Raw genomic sequence first — 6,590 nt, forward strand, 5'->3', positions numbered from 1 at the left:
TGTTATGTAGTGCTAATTAAAAAAAAAACAACAAAGAACATTATTTTCTTTTAAATAATGTAGTGACCAGCTGCTGATAAGGTGCATTCAAAAACTGACAAACTGGATTTTTTTCATATGTCCTAATATAAGCTTGCAGATTTGTCCAAACATACAATGCATGAATCACTTTATTCCCTAATTGCATTGTTCTTTAACAATTAGACAGACCTAAATGGAAAAAAATATCAAATTGGTGATCTGATTTGAACCTTGGTTTTTGTGGTGGCAGTTTTTAGATCACTATGTATAATGATCTGATACATAATAATTAAAGAGCTTTATTATGAAAAAAAATTAACTTTATCACAGGGGTCGGCAAACTTTTATGGCCACTAGGCCATTTCAGTGGTGGGTGGGAGCACACTAGGCCAGACTCTGAGTCCCGTCCTAATGGCTCGGCCCACCACTAGGGAATGCCCCTGAAGTGAAATCCCTCTCCTTCATATGCAGAGGGATTTCCCTTTAGGGAGCCTTCCCTATTTACCACGGCGGCGGATGTATGAATGCCGGCCGCGATAACTAGGGGAGCCACAGCAAGGAGGCCACTCCCGAGCTTCGGTGGCTCCAGCTTTAGTAGTTCCTAGGCCGGAACGAACTACCGGCTAGGCGGTATATGGCCTAAAGGCCAGAGTTTGCCTTTAGGGAGAAAAGGTGAACGCCATCATGGTTCCTGTGTCGTGCCAACAGTGAATCATCCTGACACAATCCACGTGTGGGTTCTTATCTAAGGTAAAAGGGTAACTCGCACTTCTGCCCAAGAACACTGCAATGAATAAAGAATAGTATCAAAATGTCCTCCAGGAGCAACTTCTCCCAACAATCCAGGTGCACTTTGGTGATGATCTGTGTGTTTTCTAAGTTATTGGAACACCATGTCATAGAGCAAATGTGATAATGAAGTGGCTCAGAGATCATAACATTGAAATTTTTGCAATGATGAAACTTTTGTTCTCTAAGAGAAACATCAAGGTCAGACTGAAGTTTGCCAGAGACTATATAGACATAGACGAGGACTTCTGGTTATAATATTCTTTGGACAGATGAGTCTAAAATTGATTTATTTGGACAACAGAACAGAGGACATGTTTGGCATAAAACAATAACAGCATTCCAGAAAAAAGAACCTCATAGCAACTGTGAAGAAGGAGGAGAAAGTATCACGGTTTGGGGATGCTTGGCTGCAGCAGGAACTGTCCAGGTCACCACCACACAATCCGCCATGAATTCTACTTTGTATCAGAGGATGTTTGAGGAACATGTGAGACCATCTGTAAGAAAGTTAAAGCTGTAGCAGAACTGGAACCTGCAACACATCAATGACCTAAAACATACCAGTAAATATACCAACTGCCAGTAAATCAATCCACTGGCTGAAAACTAAGAAATGGAGAGTCATGGAGTGGCCAGTCAAGGCTCAGATCCTAATCCCATTGAGATGCTGTGGAGTGCCTTGAAACAGGCTGTACACGTTAGAAATCCCTCAAAATCTAACGGCTGAAAGAATTCTGCATTAAGGAATAGGGCAAACCTTCCTCAGACAGATGTCAGAGACTAGTAAATGGCTACAAGAAGCGTCCCAGTGCAGTTATTTCTGCCAGGGGAGGTAACAATAGTTATTGAGGGTAGGGTGTCCTAACTTTTTCCTCAGCTAGAATAAACATTTTTGTGCATATATTTTGTATATTGAATAAATAATGAGTCCTAACTTTTATTAAGACTATTTAAAGAGACATAAGCAAGAACCATATTGCCTATATGTACAATATTTAAAATAATTTATTTCTTAGAGAGAAATTAGTTTTAAAGGTAGTGGGTGTTTAATGCCTCAATCATTTGCTTGCCACTCTCTTTTTTACTTAGTGCTTGAGATACAGCAAGCTCTTTTATAAAGAACACACTTAACTGCATTCTAATGTCTATGGGCAACCGAAATGAGTCACAACACAGCCACAAAATGAGATCACTTTATAGGAAATAATAGAGCTGAAATGTGACTAAGCTATTATCGCATACCAAGACCGTCAGCATAGATACAACAGTATTTGCACACAGTATTTGAAACTGATAGAACAGCTTATGTAAACAGATACAGTTCTATTCAAATATAACATTTTGCATGGAGCAATATCCTAAAAATGGCAACATCCTTAAAAAGAACAGTGTAAAAATCACCTCTATCTTAACCTCAGATATGTTGGTTTCTGAAAGCTAGTGCTGCTGAGATCTCTAAAAATAACTTCAATTAATAATTTTGTATCTGTTTCTGAAGATTGGGTGGGAAGTTCACTAATATAAAAACATCTCTCAGAAGCTAAGCAACAAAAATATTTTTACTGTGCGTGCTTTAAAAGTTACGTTTTAAAGTGCAGGCCAAATGATTTTAAGAGCGGTAAACCATGCACAAAACAGTGACAGTCCAGGTGGGTTTGTCCTGCATTTTGAAACACTGTTTCAAAGCAGTAGTACTTTTAATAGCAGGCCTGCAGCATAAATCAAACAAAATAATCACCAACCTACTAAACTCAAGCCAGTTACTGACTAACAGGATGACTTCAAATGGGATCCCTAAAACATACAGACAACTCTTGTATAAAAAAAATTGAACACAGTCAGCTCACATGCAAAAAGGCCTGTGGACAACTGTGATTTAATTATGAAATATGGCTGCCTAGTAAGATATGGAACTAAATAAAGTGGACTTTTAGTTTATGTAGTTTATGTAGTTTTTCTTACCTGGTTCCAAACAAACACTGCTTGCTTGGTTGGAGCCCTGATTCCCAAATACTTTCTGAAACACTTACCCAGAGTAAGTATGCAGCTTAGGTGTTCAGCTCATTGGCATGTAGCTATCTGCAAAATTGCTTCAGATGTGTGATTGATACTACTGGAAGCATAGCTCTGGCTTTACATGCAATCAGCATTCTTTAGAATGAGTAAAGCAATGGCAGTTACATAATCTCTTATTGGTAGGTCTATGTTGAGGCTTTTCTTTTCCAAAGCTAAACAAAGCATCCAAGCTTCATAACCTAGGACAGGTGGGAATTTAACCATAACTGAGGTTGCTATTATTGTGGTCAATCTTACTTCAGTAAACCCACTGCAGTTTTCATGGGTATTTCAAAAGTGTCAAGCAGACAGCAGTAACTTGTACTTCATTTCTAGCTCTGAAACCACCAAAGCCTCTGGTCACTGTCTGTGTAGCCTGGAAAACTTGGAGGCGCTTGGAGACACACAAGCAATTTTCCCAGCATAGCTTCTTTACTTACTTCTCTTTTTTGTGAGTTTATAGACATTCTCCCACATACAGCCTAAAGCTATGCATACACTTCAGGTGAGAAATAGGGATAAATTCTGACAGTGGTGTACAGTGGTCTCCCGGCATCGCTCATCAATCCGCCATGGTGACAATCATCTGACATCAATGGGACATCAGTACAGGCCTTTACCCATACAGGCTTTCCTAAATGACAGTACTTGTCAGAGAACAAGGGCGAGTGAAGAGATTACAATGCTCAGCACAGACAAGTAACTGTCTTTATTAATAACTGATACTGGATGTGTGCAGGCTTTCTCACACATCACCTCCACTACGCCCTTACAGAACACCTGAGGCTATAATGACAAGTTCTGAGAAGGAGCAGGAAAGGGATATAAAGATACTGATAACCTACCTGACCAATTTGTAACCTAAAAATTTTGAGCTGCTCCATTTTTCAAATGTGTGTATTTTGGTCAGTGCCAGTCAGTGTTGCTTTGACTAGTGCCCTCCCTGTGACTATGCAAAAGCTCAAGCGACAGCAGGGCTGCACGAACGGGAAGGGAAGAGATTCCTGATGCCCTATTGAGGTGTGAGAGTTTCAGGAACAAAACTCTGCTGATAGGGCCTGATTTATTAAAGCTCTACAAGGCTGAAGAGGATACACTTTTATCCGTGAACCTGGGTGATCCAGCAAACCTGTAATGGATTTCATCAAAGTCATTAGCTATTTGCTAGCAAATGTTTTGAATCCTGGATTGGATCCATTCCAGGATTCGCCCAGCATCACTGATAAAAGTGTATCATGTTCAGCTTTGGAGAGCTTTGATAAATCAGGTCCATAGTCTCCTCTTTGTCTTCTCGAATAACAGATGTATATATATTTACCTTTTTCCCATGAGCAGCCTGTTCTGTGATGAAATCTGGCATATTTGGTGAATCTGGTGTTTCTATGAAAAATTTCAGTATATTGATTGTAGTAGATTAGCACCAAACCACTAACTGCAGAAAAGTTTTCCAGACTTTGGTTCCAATTTCAGGCCTTCTTTTATTCACAAAAGTCCAGGGTTTTTACCTTGCAGGATATCAATGTTATTTACAGTATGACAAAAAGCACAAATTCTCTCTGACACACACCACAGCTGTAGATCCCATAGACCTAGACCTCCCAGGGTCTCCCATCACACAGGCCACTCAGCCTCTTTCTGCCTGAGCCACACCTGACCTCAGGCTACAACTTCCCCCTGTCTCAAAGGCAGCTGCCCTAAAGCCCTTCTCAATCTCTGGTCTGGAGGAGTGCCACTCCAGGCCTGGATCCCAAATAAAATGCCACAATTCTGCATCAATGCAATTACAACATCCAGGCCCTTTAATCCATGGTGCCAAATATCTTGCAAATTTGTCATCACATACTTTATGCTACCACAATATCCTACAGTGCATATGCCTGCAGACTTAAACCATTCAATAAGAGTCTTTATATCATTTAGTGACCTCCAATTGCAATATTCATTGCCTAATTTATTGGTTGATTCTGTTTAAATCTGGGAAAATCCATCAGTAACGACCAAGTTGTTTATCCGTGCTTTGAGGAATTTGTTGAATCATGGACATGGTCCCATGATATTCTCTGCAAAACTTCCACAGTCAGACCAAGTCTAAGGAATGATAACAAACAAAACAATATTGTGGGTACAGATTAAACATATATTGATATCTTCTGTAAAGCCAGCCTCTGATGTTTGCTGCTATTTATTTTATATTATTACATATAGAAAATGACAATTCTGCAAAGCAGTTGTTGTCAGGAGTTTGCCTCACAGAATATTAGGTAAATGTCTACAGTGAGTACACAACTTCAATATTAATTAAATTCTTTGTTATTGTTGTTAATATTAATCTTTACAAAGAATGAATTTGTTGCATGTAATGGTTAAGCATTCTCACATTTTATGAATTTCTTTTCTGGTATGTATTAACTCTTCCTATATCAAGGCTGTTATGAGGTTTGGTGCATTGAGTTTAAAATAATTCTTTATAATTATAAAATACCATGAATGACAACATCAACAAAAACATATATTCATATTAAAGATGTTACTAGATATACTTTATCAATGGAACAGTAAAAACATGCTACTTACTCCTTACACTTGTTCTCTTTCTCATAGTAATGGTATTTGTTGTAGTCCCTGTCTGCTGCACATGGCTAAAGCCATTATCATTTTCAGCATCTTTGAGATTTGGGACCTAAGTGCTGTGAAAGCTGTGATGATTCATTTAGTCACTTCTCCTGCTTTTAAATAAGTATAACTGAAAAGCCATTATTAAACTGTTCTATCTTCTGTCAGTAGTGGGCTGAACACACTACTTTGGAAGATGAAGACAGAGTGATAAGCATGACATTATGATAACTTCAGCTTTAGGGCACCATTAAGTAAGGTAAGGGTACATGGTACAGGAAGGATTTTCTTCATGTATTTTGCACATATTTATACTTTCCTTTTTTATTTCTGCTTTTAAGCTTTTTCTACCTACAGATTTTTAATGGATTTCTTAAAAATGTAATTTAGTTCCTTAATGCAAATAAAACATCAATTTAAAAAATAACCTACATGAAATATTCCTTTTCCTGAGAATATTAAGGGTTACCTTCAGGATAGCAATGTTTCCTCATTGTTCATGTTTTTGCAGCAAACGTCTTGCTGAATAATTTCAAAGCAGCACTGGACCGTAAGAATCATAGTAGACTTCTGTGGTCCAGTTCACACTCTCTGACTGATTAATTACTTTGTTTATTCAATACTAACTATGGTGGTTACAGAGTAACCATTATAGTTAATTTTAAGTTAGTTAAGTAATTAACTTGACAACATGGGAACTGGACTGTTGGAACCTACCATAACTGCACAGTCTTGTAACACTTTAATGAATGATAGCACGTTGAGGGGTACAAATATATATAATTACAGAAAAAGTCACCAAGAGTAAACATGTATTTAAATGTCCTTTTATACTTTTATACCATGTCTGGGGCAATTCATGTTTAGATGCCCATTTTAGTAGAGTCCATGGCCCGGATTTATTAAAGCTTTTCAAGACTGGAGAGAATACACTTGTATTAGTGAAGCTGGGTGATCCAGTAAACCTGGAATGGATCTGGTCCAGGATTCAAAACATTTGCTAGCAAATAGCAAATACCTTTAAAGAAATCCATTCCAGGTTTGCTGGATCACCCAGCTTCACTGATGAAAGTGTATCCTCTCCAGCCTTTGAAAGCTTTAATGAATCA

General features: G+C 38.3%; 1 long non-coding RNA gene across 1 annotated transcript; it reads right to left on the reverse strand.

Annotated features, from left to right (window-relative positions):
• Nucleotides 1-1,068: 1,068 nt before the first annotated feature.
• On the reverse strand, nucleotides 1,069-6,235 carry LOC140321800 (uncharacterized). Its single transcript, XR_011919014.1, has 3 exons — nucleotides 5,951-6,235; nucleotides 4,187-4,956; nucleotides 1,069-1,310 (listed from the first exon to the last, which is right to left on the reverse strand). It is a non-coding gene; the product is annotated as an uncharacterized lncRNA (long non-coding RNA).
• Between the last annotated feature and the right edge of the window lie 355 nt (nucleotides 6,236-6,590).

This window comes from Pyxicephalus adspersus, chromosome 1 (genome assembly GCF_032062135.1).
Source record: "Pyxicephalus adspersus chromosome 1, UCB_Pads_2.0, whole genome shotgun sequence".
NCBI lineage: Eukaryota > Metazoa > Chordata > Amphibia > Anura > Pyxicephalidae > Pyxicephalus > Pyxicephalus adspersus.